Consider the following 16,627-nt stretch of genomic DNA (forward strand, 5'->3'; position numbering starts at 1 on the left):
GTTAATTAGGCATTGTCACTGGAACCCGACAACAAAAGTTTCTGTGGAAAATCACAATTTTCCTCTCAGAAGATTTATTTTGCTACCCAGTGAAGAGACTCTCTAAGTCAAATACCTAATTAATGTTTGTCAGTGCAACCTACACAAGCCTACACATGGGTCTCTTGTGTTTGCCACTGGGTGGTGGGGGGAGAGAAGTGGTCACAGTGTTTTTCCCAGTCCCTTATTTTACTGGCAGAGAATCTGTATTGCTTTTTAGCACTATTAAGGCCACACATAACTCCAAGTATGTTTGGTTAGAACAATGAATAAACTCTCTGATTGAAAATCAGGATTAGTGTTCCCTTTGTTGCCAGTAAACACTTTGATGGATGGCTTGAACTCCAAAATACATCAGAGATACTGTTGTTGATACTTAAATTTGTCATTTTGGCAATATCAACTGAAGACCAGGAAACTTTGTTTTCCTCACAACAACCAACTCCCATATTAGTCTATTAGATTTTCATGATGATTTTGCCCGTTCCAAGTTAATGTCTGTTTTCTAATGTTGCAGCAAATCCAAAGACAATTTAGATATGCCAGCAGGTTGTCTTCTACCAAGAGCTTGTTCAATCCCATTGGATTTTTGGGATTCATAAATGTATAATTTAAACAGCTGTTTTGATTGGCAACACCAGGAAATTTTAGGATTTTTTCCAAAAAACACCTGCTGAATGCAGTTTGATCCTTTTCTAGTAGTTTGTAATTGCACTGTCTGAAAATTTGACTCCAAGACAGCAGGTTAACTGAAAAGCAGAGTTTCAGGTTTATTTTAGGTATGTGATGACTTTGGCAACCAGTGATGAGTTGTGCCAACATGGTCCCAACTGCCCTCAGAATGCTCCCAGTCACTCCCAGTATGACCCAGCCACCTTCACTGTGGGCCCAGTTGCTCCCAATATGATCCCAGTTGTGCCCAGCATGGTCCCAGTTGCTCCCATTTCCTCCCAGTGTGATCCCAGTTGCTCACAGTTGTCCCCTGCATGGTCCCAGTAGCTCCCAGTTCCTCCCAGTGTGATCCCAGTTGCTCCTAGTTGCCCCTAGCACAGACCCAGTCGCTCCCAGTATGATCCTGGTCTGATCCCAGTATGGTCCCAGTATGGTCCCAGTATGATCCCAGTACGATTGCAGTTGCCCCCTGCATGGTCCCAGTTGGTCCCAGTTGCCTCCAGCATAGATCCAGTCAATCCAAGTATGATCCCAGTCTTCCCCCAGCATGGTCCCAGTCAATCTCAGTTGTCCCACTGTAGATCCAGTCACTCCCAGTTCCTCCCAGTTGCCCCCAGCATGGTCCAAGTCACTCCCAGCGTGGTCCCCGTCACCCCCAGTATGGTTGCAGACACTCCCAGTATATCCCAGTTGCCCTCAGCATGCTCGTAGTCACACCCAGTTACTTCCACTTGCCCCAGGATGGTTCCAGTTTCCATCAGGATGATTCCAGTCACTCCCAGTTTATGCCAGTTGCCTCCAGCATGCACCCTGTCACTCCCAGTTACTCCCAGTTGCTTCCAGCAGGATCCCAGTTGCTCCAAGGATGTTCCCAGTTGGCTTCCAGCATGGCCCCACTGGCTCCCAGTTCCCCCCTGTGTAGTTCCAGTCACTCCCAGTTTGATCCTGGTCCCTTGCAGTCACAACCACTGTGATTCCAGTATGGTGCTGGTCACTCCCACTATGATCCCAGTCACTGCCAGTCACTCCCAATAGGATCCCAGTTGCCCCCAAGGTGGTCCCAGTTGCTCCCAGTCACTCCCCCAGGACGGTTCCTTTCACTCTCAGGGACTCCCAGTCTGAGTCCAGTATGGCCCCAGTCACTTCCAGTCACTCCCTGGAGGATGCCATTTGCCTTTTGCATGGTCCCAGTTGCTCCCAGTATGATCCCAGTATGAGTCCAGTCACCCCCAGTATGATCCCAGTAACTTCCAGACACTTCCAGTATGAATCCAGTTTGATCCCACTCATCCCCAGCATGGCTGCAGTCCCTCTCACACACTCCCAGTATTATTGCAGTCACTCTCAGTAAGACCCCACTAGGGGCCCAGCTGCTCTCAGCATGACCCCAGTACAACCTGATTAGGGGCCCAGTTGCTCCCAGTATGATCCCAGCCACCCCCAGCGTGGTTTCAGTTGCTCCCATTCACCCCTACTATGGTTCCAGTCACTCCCAGAATGATCCCAGTCTCTCCTAGTAGGATCCAAGTTACCCCCCAAGTTACCCCTGCATGGGCCCAGTTGCTCCCAGTCACCCCACTGTAGTTCCAGTCTCTCCCAGTCCCTCCCAGTATGACTCCAGTATGATCCCAGCGGCACCCTGTATGGTGGCACTCACACCCAGGATGAACCCAGACATTCCCTGTCACCCCCAGGATAAAGCCATTTGCCCCCAGCAGGGTCCCACTTGCTCCCAGTCACCCCACTAGAGTTCCAGTCTTTCCCAGTAGGATCCCTGTCACTCCCAGTCTCTCCCAGTATATCCCAGCTGACCTCAGCATGCTCCCAGTGTGTCCCAGTACACTCCCAGGCAGTCCCAGTATGATCCCAGTCACTCCTGGTCTCTCCCAGTATATCCCAGTTGCCTCCAGTGTGGTCCCATTCACTCCTGAATGCTCCCAGTAGCTTCCAGCATGATCCCAGTTGCTCGCAGCCACTCCCAGTCACCCCCAGTGGGGTCCTAGTGCCTCCCAGTATGATCCCAGTCAATTCCAGTGTGATCCCACTTGCTCCCAGTATATCCCAGTTGTGCCAACATGGTCCCAACTGCCCTCAGAATGCTCCCAGTCACTCCCAGTATGACCCCAGCCACCTTCAATGTGGGCCCAGTTGCTCCCAGTATGATCCCAGGGTTGCCCAGCATGGTCCCAGTTGCTCCTAGTTCCTCCCAGTGGGATCCTAGTAGCTCCCAGTTGCCCCTAGCATAGAACCAGTTGCTCCCAGTATGATCCTAGTCTGATCCCAGTATGATCCCAGTACAATCATAATTGCCACCAGTATGATACCGGTGACTTCCAGACACTTCCAGTATGAAGCCAGTTTGATCCCACTCATCCCCAGTCTGGCTGCAGTCCCTCTCACACACTCCCAGGATTATTGCAGTCACTCCCAGTATGATCCCAGTATGACTCCAATAGGAGCCCAGCTGCTCCCAGTATGATCCCAGTTGCCCCCAGCGTGGTTCCAGTTGCTCCCAGTCATCCCTACTATGGTTCCAGTCACTCCCAGCCACTCACAGTATATCCCAGATGCCTCCACCATGCTGTCAGGTGCTCCCAGTATGATTCCTGTGGCCCCTGTCACCCCCTTTTCTCTCTCCACAGAGCTCCTGAGCCGGCAGCGGCCGCAGCCCCTCCCCGGGGCCTTGGGCCCAGCCTGGACCCCCCCCCATCCCCGTGAGTATTTTGGGGGGGTTGTGTGTCCCCCCTCCCCTGCTGTCACTCTGCCTCTGCCCGGCTGCTCCCAGTGATCCCAGGAAAGCATCCCAGTTCTCCCCAGTCCCGGTTATTGGGGGGCAGTGGGGGAGGGGCTTGGGGGAATCCCAAGGGGTGGAGCCGAGTTTGGGGGGGCAGAACCAGCCCCAGGATGGATTGGGAATGGGGACCCCCCTGTGTTCCCCCTGTGTCAAGCCACTCTGGGAGGGTCTTGGTGGGGTACCTGCCCCTTAAAAGGCACCCAGCTCACCCCCAAAGGTGCTGGGACCCCCCTTAATCTCCCCATGGGCCCCGGAGAACCCCCCAAACATATTCAGAGCCCACCCAGGATCCCACCTAACCCCTTTTTTGGGGTGCTGGGACCCCAAACTGAGTTGGAGGAAGCTGGGGATTGGGGGATGATGTGGAAGATGTGAGAGGAGGGAAAATGGGGGTTGGGACCCCCAGAGTAATCCGGGGGTGGGGCCTGTGGATTGAGGGGACTTTGGAAAAGTGGGAGGAACAGGGAGAAGGGTGGAAAAGGGAGGGTGGTCTGGTGGGTCGGATGGTCCTATGAGGGTCTTTGGGCACGGGTGTTGGCAAAGGGGGATGGCCCCCCTGAGCTCCCAACTTCCTGTGGGGTGCTGGGGGCTGCTGGATCCAATCTCAGCCGTGGATTATGCCAACAGTTTCAGTTTAGAGGAATTACAGAAGTGTGACTGAACCATTTAGGTCCCCCAGGTTTTAATGATGGCAAATCAGATCTATTGATAGAAATCAATTTATTTAGGGTTACAAATGATCAGACAAAAGATCTTCATTACAGTTATTTACTGTACAATAGAAGCACTAAAACTACCAGGAGTACAGGATAAGATAGGACAGTGCTCTACACTAAAGCAATTGTTGAAGCAATTCTACTCAAGCTGGCACAAAAGCAATAATTCTTAATTAGAGATGGATGGAACTCCCTCAGACCAACGTTCATGGGGAGATCTCTGCTCTCAACCTCCAGCAGTGACCCTGGGGGGGTCCCCAGCTAAGGCAGGAATCTGCACACACACCCCCACGAAGGGTTCTGTTGGAAGAAGCTGCCCCTGTGAAAGGGGACTGACCCTTTGTGGTAGAAACCTCAGTTCGCTCAAGTGCAAAGGGCCGCTGTGATCCCCCCCCCCTCCCCCCCAAAGGGCAAGACAACTGGGGAAGGAAAGAGTGGCTTGGCTAACAGAGATCAAAGATTTCATGAGGTAAAAACCAGGTTCAGTTCAGGCTGAGGGTGCTGCAGCAGCGCCCGTGCAAACATTCCTGACGGGAGCGCGGCGGGCTGAGGGCTGCGGCTGCGGAGGAGGGGGGGGGTGGTTCTGTACAGGCGTTGCGCGCGCAGAGCGCCGTGTTGGCTTCCGGGAAGCAAAGATGGCGCTGACTCCGTGCTGCACTGTGAGCTGGCGGGGCCTGCGGGAGAGCGGGGCTCCGGGGGTCCCCTCGGGGGCTGTGGGGAGCGCGGGTGTAGGTGGAAAGGCTGGAGGGCTCGGGAGGGTTTAGCCGAGGGGTTCGGGGGTTCCCGAGGGGCAGAGCGCGGGGCCTGGAAGCCGCGCGGGGGGGGGGCTCTGTCAACGCCCTGGCTGCACTGCGCAGGCGCGCCTGCGGAGTACTCAAGAGGGAACTTCAACTCCCATGAGGCTCTGCGCGATCCGCCATTACTTTTCCCGCCACAACGCTCCGGCCGGCCCGGCGAGCCGACCCCAGGGAAAGGGGATCCCAGTGACCCCCCCCGAACCCCAGAGACCCCCAACACTCAGCACACAGAGACGTCACAGGGAGGGGGTCCCGAGGGTCCCCTAAAGCCTAGCAGTGTGTTCCGGGGGTACCCAGCCCCCAGAGGAGGGGTCCTGGGGGTGCCCCCCAAAGTCTGGGGGGGAGATGTACCACATCCGGGTAAGGGGATCCCAGTGCCCCCAGTATAGCCCAGTGACCTCCCAGTGACCCTCAGCACAGCCCAGTAACCCCCTCAGTGACCAGCTACTGTGTTCCAGTGACCTCCCACTGCCCCCAGTATGGCCCAGTGATTCTCCAGTGAGCATCCAGTAACCCCCAGTATGGCCCAGTAACTTCTGAGTGTCACCCCGTGTGTCCTGGTAATCCCTCAGTAACTTCCCAGTCCTTCCCAGTGCTCTTCCAGCATCCCTCAGTAACCCCCCAGTCCCTCCCAGTGCCCCCTGGTTCCCCCCAGTGTGTCCCAGTATCCCCCAGTAATCCCTGAAAGCCCCCTAGCTTTCCCCGTGTCCCCAGATGCCCTTGGCCTCTCTGTGAGTGTGTGTGTGTGGGGGGGCGTTTTTGGGGTCAGAGGGTCGAGGGGGGCTCCTGGTGTGAGATGGAGGGTTGGGGACATCAGGGATGGGGTTTGAGTACACTGGGGAGAGTGAGGAGGGGTTTGTGGACAGTGGAATTGGGGGTGTCAAGAGGGGAATTGGGGTGATCTGGAGGCCCTGGGGACATTGGAGACACCAGGGGAGTCTTGAGGTCTTAAGGGGGGAAATTAGGGACACCAAGACGGTCTTGGGGACACCAGGGGGGTCTCAGGACTCATCTGAGCGTGCTGCTGCCCCTCCTCTTTACCCGCAGACATTATTAACCCCACCCAAATGTCCCCTAACCTCCATTTTCCTTTCAATTCCCTCCTCCTACAGATCCCTTTGCCCTCCCAACACCGCTTTTAACTTCCCTAAATGCACCTAAAGCCCCCCAAAACCCCCCAACTCCCCATCCAACCCCTCTCCCTGATCCCCCCCAAAGCTCCCCCAGCTCCCCCTGAAATGCCTCCAACCCCCCCCAAGGAGGGATCACCTGGCACCCTGGGACAGGAACACAGTGGGCTGTACTGGGGGCACTGGGCTGTACTGGGAGGGCATTGGGGGCTCTCAGGTGTCCCATGACAATGTGGCCCAGCTCCAGGAGGGATCTGGGGAGCAGTGAGGTACTGGTCTGCACTGGTTTGTGCTGGTCTGTCCTGGTCTGTACCCCCAGTCCCCAAAGCCCCTCCCCAGCTCCCCCTAGACCCCCACCAGGTCCCTGACTTGGTCCTGCTGCCCCTTGAGCATCTGCAGCTGCTGCAGAACCAGGCATTTCATCAGCAAATGAGCAGGTGACACCAAGCTGGGGGTGTGTTGATGTGCTGGAAGGCAGGAGGGCTCTGCAGAGGGACCTGGCCAAGCTGGATCCATGGGCTGATTGCAAGGGGATGAGGTTCAAGCAGGCCAAGGGCCGGGTCCTGCCCTTTGGCCACAAGAAGCCCCGTCAGCCCCCCGGGCTGGGGCCAGAGTGTCTGGAGAGCAGGCAGGCAGAAAGGGAGCTGGGAGTGTGGATGGACAGGAAGCTGAAGAGGAGGCAGAGTGTGGCCAGGTGGCCAAGAGGGCAAATGGGTGGTGTCCTGTGTGAGGCAGAGTGTGTCAGCAGGAGCAGGGAAGTGATTGTTGGGCTGGAGTGAGTGCTGGTGAGGCCACCCCTGGAGTGCTGTGTCCAGCTCTGGGCCCCTGAGTTGAGGAAGGCCCTGGAGGGGCTGGAGCAGGTGCAGAGAAGAGCAGCGAGGCTGGGGAAGGGAGTGGAGCCCAAGTGGTGTGAGGAGAGGCTGAGGGAGCTGGGGGTGTTGAGGCTTGAGAAGAGGAGGCTCAGGGGAGACCTCCTGACTGTCTGCAAGTCCCTGCCAGGAGGTTGGAGCCAGGTGGGGGTGGGGCTGTTGTGCCAGGAAGCAGCAGTAGGACAAGAGGGCTGGGTCTTGAGCTGTGCCAGGGGAGGTTTAGGTTGGATATTAGGAAGCAATTTTTTGCCGAGAGAGTAATCAGGCCTTGGAATGGGCTGGGCAGGGAGGGGGTGGAGTCAGCGTCCCTGGAGGTGTTGAAGGTGAGAGTGGATGTGGCCTCAGTGCCATGGTCTGGGAAGCACGGCAGGGTTGGATCAAGGGTTGGACTTGATGATCTCAGAGGTCTTTTCCAACCCAGCTGATTCTGTGATTCTGTGATTGCCATTCCTATGGCAGCACATGCTTGAGGCTCTATCCCCAGGGTGATAGAGATGTCTGTCCATATCTATCTCCAAGGTTAGTGTGTAAATGTGTGGTGTGAGAAAAGCAGGCTGAGTTCTGGGCTGGTTGTAGAAGGAGAAAGAAGCCCAGAGGCCAGTGCCAGCAGGCAGCCCTCAGCTTGCACCTGATGTCCCCTCCCTGCACGTTCCTGTCCTTGAGCCCAGGCCCTGAGGTGAGGCTGAGAAGTGGCGCGGAGGTGAGCCCAGAGCTGTCCCTGAGGTGAGGCTGAGAATAAGTGCAAGGCAGAGGTGCTGCTGAGGAAGGAGAGCCCTGTGGTGGGGAACAGACAAAGCTGTGAATGCCCATCCCCGAGCAGGTGCTGTGTCCATCCCCTGTGTGCCAGGTGAGCTGGGGCTTTGCTGCAGAGCTGTGGGCGCTGATTTGAGCGTCTCCAAGTGCTGAGATGGTGGGCACCCAGGAACACAAACTGTGCCTGGCCACGGAGCCTGCAAGGAGGAGCAGAGACAGCGGTGTCAGTGTAGGGGGCCAGGTTGTCCCTGTGCCTTCCCCTGCAGGCCCTGGCTGTCCCTGCTGGGCCCCTGTCCATCCCCATCAGGTCCCTGCCCGTCCCCCCGGGCTGAGCTCCCCCCAGGAAGTGCCGTGGAGCTGAAGCTGCTGCCATCCCCCCCCTGCAGCCGCTGCCCCAGCCAAGGGAGCAGCAAAGGCAGGGCCAGGAGCAGAGGCAGCAGCAGGGGAGCCCTGGGGGGGCCGGGAAGCTCTTGTGTGGGTCAGGAAAGAGGCGCTGGGCACGAGGCCGGGGCTGTGCTGAGCAGGCCCAGCCCTCACATCCCCCCAGCCAACGCCGGCTGCCCGGGGGGCTTGGGAGGGACCCCCAGCCCGTGTGCCCCACACTGAGCTGGCAGAGAGAGCCAAGGGACAGGGCCATGGGCAGGGCCACGGGTGAGGGACAGGCAGGGCCATTGCAGGGCCACGGTGAGGGCACAGCCTGTGGCAGCAGAGCTGCCCAGGGCCGGGGGCAGCCGGGGGTGTTGGTACCAGGCACTGCTGGGGCCGAGCAGAGCATGAGGCCTCTTGTAGAGCCCTGGAGCAGCCTCCCACTTGCCAGCCCCGCCCTGGTGGGGTGACACTGTCCCCTCCCTACAGGACACTCCCCTGAAATTTTCGAGGAGGCCTTTTGTGTCTATTCGTGGTTGCTGATTCTTGCTGGGGACCTGAGGGAGCCTCTGCAATCCCATCCATGGGGCACAATCTCCTCTCCAGAGCTTGACTCCCTGCAGACTTTGCAGGGAAATCTGTGCTGGCAGCCCGAGTATGTCCCAAGCCCCCACACTCCCCCCACCATATTTGGGATGAGTTCCCCCTTCCCGGGCACTTGTGGGATGGGGGGTGATTGTTCTCCTGCTGTTGCTGTTGCTGCTCCACCCCTGTCCCTGCCCTTCCTGCCGCTGTCGGGTGAGCGGAGCAGCCACGATGGGAAAGGGGTGAGAGAAGTGAAAAGAGCGGGTGGGACCCCCAAAGGGAGCTGGAGGGGTGGTGGGTCATCCCCAAAGGGAGCTGGGGGGAGCCGTTGTTTGGGGGGCAGGTGGGAAAGGGGTGGGAGAGGGGAGTAAAGGGAGTGGGGAGAGCGAGAACGGGGTTGCAATGGCAGTCCCTCTGTGTCCCCATGCCTTGATCCCTGGAGAGTGGGGCAGGCTGGAGAGAGGGGAGAGCTGCGAGAGCCTCAAGTGCCTGGAGAGGCGGCGCAGAGAAGGGAAAACCTGGACAGTAGGGACCCCTGGGATCCTCGAGACAACAAAGTGGAGAACCTGGAGAGGGGGAATGTCTGGGAACACGGCACCCCAAAGGCGAGGGTCAGAACAGAAGTGCCCCTTGGGACCCCCAACACTCTCAGCATCCCTAAGTGGGACCCCCAGCATCCTAGACAGGGGATGGACCCTCTGAACCCCAGAGGGGAGAGCCCAGAGAGGGGGAACTTCTGGGAGAATTTTTCTGGCTGAATCTTGATATTTTGGAGTGTTTTTTAGCTGAATCTCAACTTTTTGCAGTTTGTGAGAGGTTCATCTCACTATTTCTGAGGGGTTTTTTGCCTGAATGTCAGTGGTTTGGGTTTTTCTGGGCTGGATCTTGGTGTTTTGGAGGTCTTTATGGCCACAGGATGCCCAATGAGCTCTAGAGATGGACTTGGGCAGGAGGAACCCCCAAGCCAACGCGCTCAACCCTTGTTTTCCCCCCATCAGGATTTGTCCTTCCCAAAGCTTGGGCAGATGGAGGAGGAGGCTGCGAGGAAGATGCCTTGGGCCCCCCAGGCAGGTGAGGAGGAAGTCAGTGTCCCTTTGGGCGGGTGTTGTGCTGGCTCTGTCAGCCGAGCATGGCCCCGGCTGCAGGACAACCCCGCTGGCGCCGCCGTCCTGCCGGGGCCGGAGTTGGGGGGATGTCCTTGGCCTTCCCTGTGGGCCGGAGGCAAATCCCCTCCCTGTCCTTCTTGCTTCCTGCCCCAGGCCCCGAGCTGAGGACGGAGAGCCCGGAGGACAAATCCCCCCGTGAGACCCTGGTGGGAGAGGCCGTTTTGAAGGGCTCCCCGGCGCAGGAAGGCAGCGGGGAGGGAAAGGGCCGGAGATCCCCCCACAGGAGGGGCTCCAAAGCCATCCCAGGGTGCTCTGAGGAAGAAGGACCCAACCTGTGCCGGGAAGGCGGCCGGAGCTTGAACCGGAGCTCTGACCTGGTGGTCCCTGAGCAGCCTGCCAGCAGGGAGAAGCCCTTCAGGTGCTTGGAATGTGGGAAGAGCTTCAGGCAGAGCTGTGACCTCCTCAGGCACCAGCATATCCACACTGGGGAACGTCCCTACACGTGTGGGGAATGTGGGAAGAGTTTCAGTGACAACTCCAACCTGATCCGACACCAGCACATCCACACTGGGGAACCTCCCTACAGGTGTGGAGAATGTGGGAAGAGCTTCAGGTACAGCTTCCACCTCCGCACCCACGAGAACATCCACACTGGGGAGCGTCCCTACACGTGTGGGGAATGTGGGAAGAGTTTCACAAAGGGCTCCCACCTCCGTACCCACCAACTCATCCACACCGGGGAACGGCCCTACAAGTGCTTGCAATGTGGGAAGAGGTTTCAGACCAGCTCCAGTCTCCTCGTGCACCAGCGGACGCACACGGATGAGAGGCCCTTCCGCTGCACTGACTGCGGGAAGGGCTTCAAGCAGAACTCCACCCTCATCACCCACCGCCGCATCCACACCGGGGAGAGGCCCTACAAGTGTGGGGAGTGTGGGAAGAGCTTTACCCAGAGCTGTCACTTGACCTCACACCAACGGACCCACCAGTAAGAGAAGCCCTACCAGTGCCCCGACTGCGGGAAGAGCTTCGGCCGCTGCTTCCACCCCAAATGAAGCCCCTGATGCTGAGGCAACCCCTGGAGTCCAGTGACTGTCAGTTCATCCCTTTCGACCACTTGACTAGTCAGCTTGACTAGAATTGCTTCAATAATTGCTTTAGGGTAGAGCACTGTCCTGTCTTATCCTGTACTCCTGGTAGTTTTAGTGCGTATATTGTGCAGTAAATAATTCTGATGAAGATCTTTTGTCTGATCATTTGTAACCCTAAATAATTCAATTCTATCAGTAGATCTGATTTGCCATCATTAAAACCTGGGGGACCTAAATGGTTCAGTCACACTTCTGTAATTCCTCTAAACTGAAAGTGTTGGCATAACCCAAGGCTGAGATTGGATCCAGCAGCCCCCAGCACCCCACGGGAAGTTGGGAGCTCAGGGGGCCATCGCCCTTTCCCAGCCCCTCTGTGCCCAAAGACCCTCATAGGACCATCTGACCCACCAGACCACCCCCCCTTTTCCATGCTTCTCCCTCTTCCTTTCACTTTTCCAAAGTCCCCTCAATCCCCACCCCACCCCCGGATTATTCTGGGGGTCCCAACCCCCATTTTTCCCTCCTCTCACATCTTCCACTTCATCCCCTCAATCCCCAGCTTCAGCCAACTCAATTTGGGGTCCCACCACCCCAAAAAAAGGGGTTAGGTGGGATCCTGGGTGGGCTCTGAGTATGTTTGTGGGGTTCTCCAGGGCCTGTGTGCAGGTTTAGGGGGGTCCCAGCACCTTTTGGGGTGAGCTTGGTGCCTTTTAAGGGGCAGGTGCCCCACCAAGACCCTCCCAGAGTGGGTTGACACAGGGGGAACACAGGGGGGTCCCCATTCCCAATCCATCCTGGGGCCGGTTCTGCCCCCCCCCAAATTCGGCTCCACCCCTTGAGATTCCCCCAAGCCCCTCCCCCACTGCCCCCCAGTAACCGGGACTGGAGAGAACTGGGAAGCTTTACTGGGATCACTGGGAGCAGCCGGGTGGAGGCAGAGTGGCAGCAGGGGAGGGGGGACACACGACCCCCCCAAAATCCTCACGGGGACGGGGGGGGGTCCAGGCTGGGCCCGAGGCCCCGGGGAGGGGCTGCGGCCATCACCAGCTCAGGAGCTCTGTGGGGAGAGAAAAGGGGGTGACACCGGGGTGGGGGGACAGGGGGGACACCGGGATACACCGAGACCCCGACTGGATCCAGTGGGACCAGAACTGGGGCAACGGGGATCATACTGGGAGCACCTGGCAGCATGTTGGAGGCAACTGGGATATAGTGGGAGTGACTGGAACCACAGTAGGGGTGACTGGGAGCAACTGGAACCACACTGGGGGCAACTGGGATCCTACTGGGAGCAGCTGGGCCCCTACTGGGGTCATACTGGCAGTGACTGCAATAATCCTGGGAGTGTGTGAGAGGGACTGCAGCCATACTGGGGATGACTGGGATCAAACTGGATTCATACTGGACGTGTCGGGAAGTCACCGGTATCATACTGGTGGCAACTTTGATTGTACTGAGATCATACTGGATCTGACTAGGATCATACTGGGAGCAACTGGTTCTATGCTAGGGGCAGCTGGGAACTACTAGGATCCCACTGGGAGGAACTAGGAGCAACTGGGACCATGCTGGGCACAACTGGGATCATATTGGGAGCAACTGGGCCCATACTGAAGGTGGCTGAGGTCATACTGGGAGTGACTGGGAGCATTCTGAGGGCAGTTGGGACCACGTTGGCGCAACTGGGATATACTGGGAGCAAGTGGGATCACACTGGAAGTGATTGGGATCATACTGGGAGCAATTAGGACCCCACTGGGTGTGACTGGGAGTGGCTGCGAGCAACTGGGATCATGCTGGAAGCTACTGGGAGCAACTGGGAGTGAATGGGACCACACTGGGGGCAACTGTGATATACTAGGAGAGACCAGGAGTGACTGGGATTATATTAGGACTGCCTGGGAGTGTACTGGGACACACTGGGAGCATGCTGAGGTCAGCTGGGATATACTGGGAGAGACTGGGAGTGACAGGGATCCTACTGGGATGGACTGGAACTATAGTAGGGTGACTGGGAGCAAGTGGGACCCTGCTGGGGGCAAATGGCTTTATCCTGGGGGTGACAGGGAATGTCTGGGTTCATCCTGGGTGTGACTGCCACCATATAGGGGGTCGCTGGGATCATACTGGAGTCATACTGGGAGGGACTGGGAGCAACTGGGACCATGCAGGGGGTAACTTGAATCCTACTGGGAGAGAGTGGGATCATACTGGGACTGACTAGGAGCATGCTGGAGACAAGTGGGTTATACTGGGAGTGGCTGGGAGTGACTGGGATTATTCTGGGAGTGACTGGAAACATAGTAGGGGTGAATGGGAGCAACTGGAACCACACGGAGGGCAACTGGGATCCTACTGGGAGCAGTTGGGCCCCTGCTTTAGTCATACTGGGGTCGTACTGGGACTGACTGCAATAATCCTGGGAGTGTGTGAGAGGGACTGCAGCCATTCTGGGGATAAGTGGGATCAAACTGGATTCATACTGGAAGTGTCTGGAAGTTACTGGAATCATACTGGAGGTGACTGGACTCATACTGGGATCATACTGGGAGCAACTGGGACCATGCAAAAGGCAAATGGCATCCTCCAGGGAGTGACTGGAAGTGACTGGGGCCATACTGGACTCAGACTGGGAGTCCCTGAGAGTGAAAGGAACCATCCTGGGGGAGTGACTGGGAGCAACTGGGACCACCTTGGGGGCAACTGGAATCCTATTGGAAATGACTGGCAGTGACTGGGATCATAGTGGGAGTGACCAGCACCATACTGGAGTCATAGTGGGAGTGACTGTAAGGGACCAGGATCAAACTGGGAGTGACTGGAACTACGCAGGGGGGAACTGGGAGCCAGTGGGGCCAGGCTGGAAGGTAACTGGGAACATCCTTGGAGCAACTGGGATCCTGCTGGAAGCAACTGGGAGTAACTGGGAGTGACAGGGTGCATGCCGGAGGTAACTGGCATAAACTGGGAGTGACTGGGAGTGACCAGGATCGTCCTAATGAAAACTGGAACCATCCTGGGGCAAGTGGAAGTAACTGGGTGTGACTACGAGCATGCTGAGAGCAACTGGGATATACTGGGAGTGTCTGCAAACATACTGGGGGTGACTGGCACCACACTGGGAGTGACTTGCACCATGCTGGGGGCAACTGGGAGCAGTTGGGAGTGACTGGATCTACAGTGGGGCAACTGAGATTGACTGGGACCATACTGGGGGAAGACTGGGATCATACTTGGATTGACTGGATCTATGCTGGAGGCAACTGGGACAAACTGGGACCATGCAGGGGGCAACTGCAATCGTACTGGGATCATACTGGGATCAGACCAGGATCATAATGGGAGCAACTGGGTCTGTGTTAGGGGCAACTGGGAGCAATTGGGATCACACTGGGAGGAACTGGGTGCTACTGGGACCATGCTGGGCACAACTGGGATCATATTGGGAGCAACTGGGCCCACAGTGAAGGTGGCTGGGTCATACTGGGAGTGACTGGGAGCATTCTGAGGGCAGCTGGGACCATGTTGGCACAACTCATCACTGGTTGCCAAAGTCATCACATACCTAAAATAAACCTGAAACTCTGCTTTTCAGTTAACCTGCTGTCTTGGAGTCAAATTTTCAGACAGTGCAATTACAAACTACTAGAAAAGGATCAAACTGCATTCAGCAGGTGTTTTTTGGAAAAAATCCTAAAATTTCCTGGTGTTGCCAATCAAAATTACACTTGTTTAAATTACACTTTTATGAATCCCAAAAATCCAATGGGATTGAACAAGCTCTTGGTAGAAGACAACCTGCTGGCATATCTAAATTGTCTTCTGATTTGCTGCAATATTAGAAAACAGACATTAACTTGGAACGGGCAAAATCAGCATGAAAATCTAATAGACTAATATGGGAGTTGGTTGTTGTGAGGAGAACAAAGTTTCCTGGTCTTCAGCTGATATTGCCAAAATGACAAATTTAAGTACCAACAACAGTATCTCTGATGTATTTTGGAGTTCAAGCCATCCATCAAAGTGTTTACTGGCAACAATGGGAACGCTAATCCTGATTTTCAATCAGAGAATTTATTCATTGTTCTAACCAAATATACTTGGAGTTATATTTGGGTTTAATACTGTTAAAAAGCAATACAGATTCTCTGCCAGTAAAATAAGGGACTGGGAAAAAAACTGTGACCACTTCTCTCCCCATAGTACCCAGTGGCAAACACAAGAGACCCATGTGTAGGCTTGTGTAGGTTGCACTGACAAATATTAATTAGGTATTTGACTTAGAGAGTCTCTTCACTGGGTAGCAAAATAAATCTTCTGAGAGGAAAAGTCTGTGATTTTCCACAGAAATATTTGTTGTCGGGTTCCAGTGACAATGCCTAATTAACATCCATTTATATCCCAACCATTTCACTGGACTTTGTTAACTACTGAGACAATTATTCAAGACCTCTGTGTTCTTTTTCACCTTTTAAAATTAGTGTACAACAGAAGGAGCTGCTAAAACATCCTACAGTTTTCTTCAAAAACTTTAAAGTCAAAAAAAAGATTATGAAATTACAAGAAAAATCTTAAAACTTTTTCTTCATCTTCTTTTCAGGCAGGCCAAGATCACAACAGTTGTAAAGTGTTCTGCCGTGTGTTCCCTCATCATTTCTTACTTGGCCATCTTGACCTTGTTTATCTGTCCGTCTGCACACACCTTTGGCAGCAACCCTACAGCAACCCCACAGCCCAAAAGAGACAGAACACTCTTCATCAGCAGAATCCATCCCAAGATGGAATTGCCCTCCCACCCTCCCACCTTCTGTATTGGACACAGAGACTGGTTTTCTTGCTCCTGCCCCTGCCTTGCCACAACTTGGCACAGCAGGAGTTAGCTCGTGAAATCAGAGAAGGGAAGTCCTCAGATGGCAATACTGAAACTGCCCAGGAGGATGTCAGCAGAGCCCTGCCTTACATGACATTGTGTGCAACCGCTCATGGGATGAGCTTCTACACACGGGAAACAAGCACAGGCACAGGTGTACACACGTACAAAGGTACAGGGCAGTGCCTAGGGAGGCTCTTGCACAGCTTCACACTGAAATACATGTGTGCAAGTTGTAATGGTTTGAACTAGGTTTTCCCTCAGAGGCTAAGTGGTAACCCCCAGGGGTGGTAACACTTGAGATTTGTCCAATCTGCGCTCCTGAGAAATGTAAACACACCACAAGCTGACTGGAAGAAGAAGGGTTGTAGTTTAGTTGTTTGCAGGAGAGGTGGCCATGTTGTAGAGCCACGAGGAAGGGGCTCGGAGCCCCTTGGAGGGCTCTGGCCCCCCCAGCCCCCGGTTGGGGGGACTGCAGAGACTTGGAACAGTCTTAGACTGGGCTAAGTGTCTGTAGTTAAGCCGGGAGATGTTTCTGCATCGTGGGCAGCGACCGGCGAAGCAGCAGCCAACACTGACCAGAGAAACGGTGGCAGAGAGCCAGGACAGATAAGAACCGAACCGAAGAAGTAACAAAGACATGCAGCACCAGAGAAAGGACTCCTGGAAGGAGAGCCGAGGAAAAGAGAGTCAGCAGCAGAGTTACAGAGTTTTGGGGGTAAGAACTGACCCAGACCCCCCCAAACTCCTTTGAGACCTCCGAGAAAGGAGGAAGATGATAGACTCTTACTTGAAAGAGCCTTGGAGTACTACAGCACTTGCAGAGAGGAGCTAAGAAG

General features: G+C 55.5%; 1 pseudogene; it reads left to right on the plus strand.

Moving 5' to 3' along the window:
• LOC135405040 (zinc finger protein 721-like) overlaps positions 1-10,937 on the plus strand; it is a 234,001-nt pseudogene extending 223,064 nt beyond the window's left edge.
• Positions 10,938-16,627: the final 5,690 nt, after the last annotated feature.

Source organism: Pseudopipra pipra, chromosome W, assembly GCF_036250125.1.
Source record: "Pseudopipra pipra isolate bDixPip1 chromosome W, bDixPip1.hap1, whole genome shotgun sequence".
In the NCBI taxonomy this organism is placed as follows: Eukaryota; Metazoa; Chordata; class Aves; order Passeriformes; family Pipridae; genus Pseudopipra; species Pseudopipra pipra.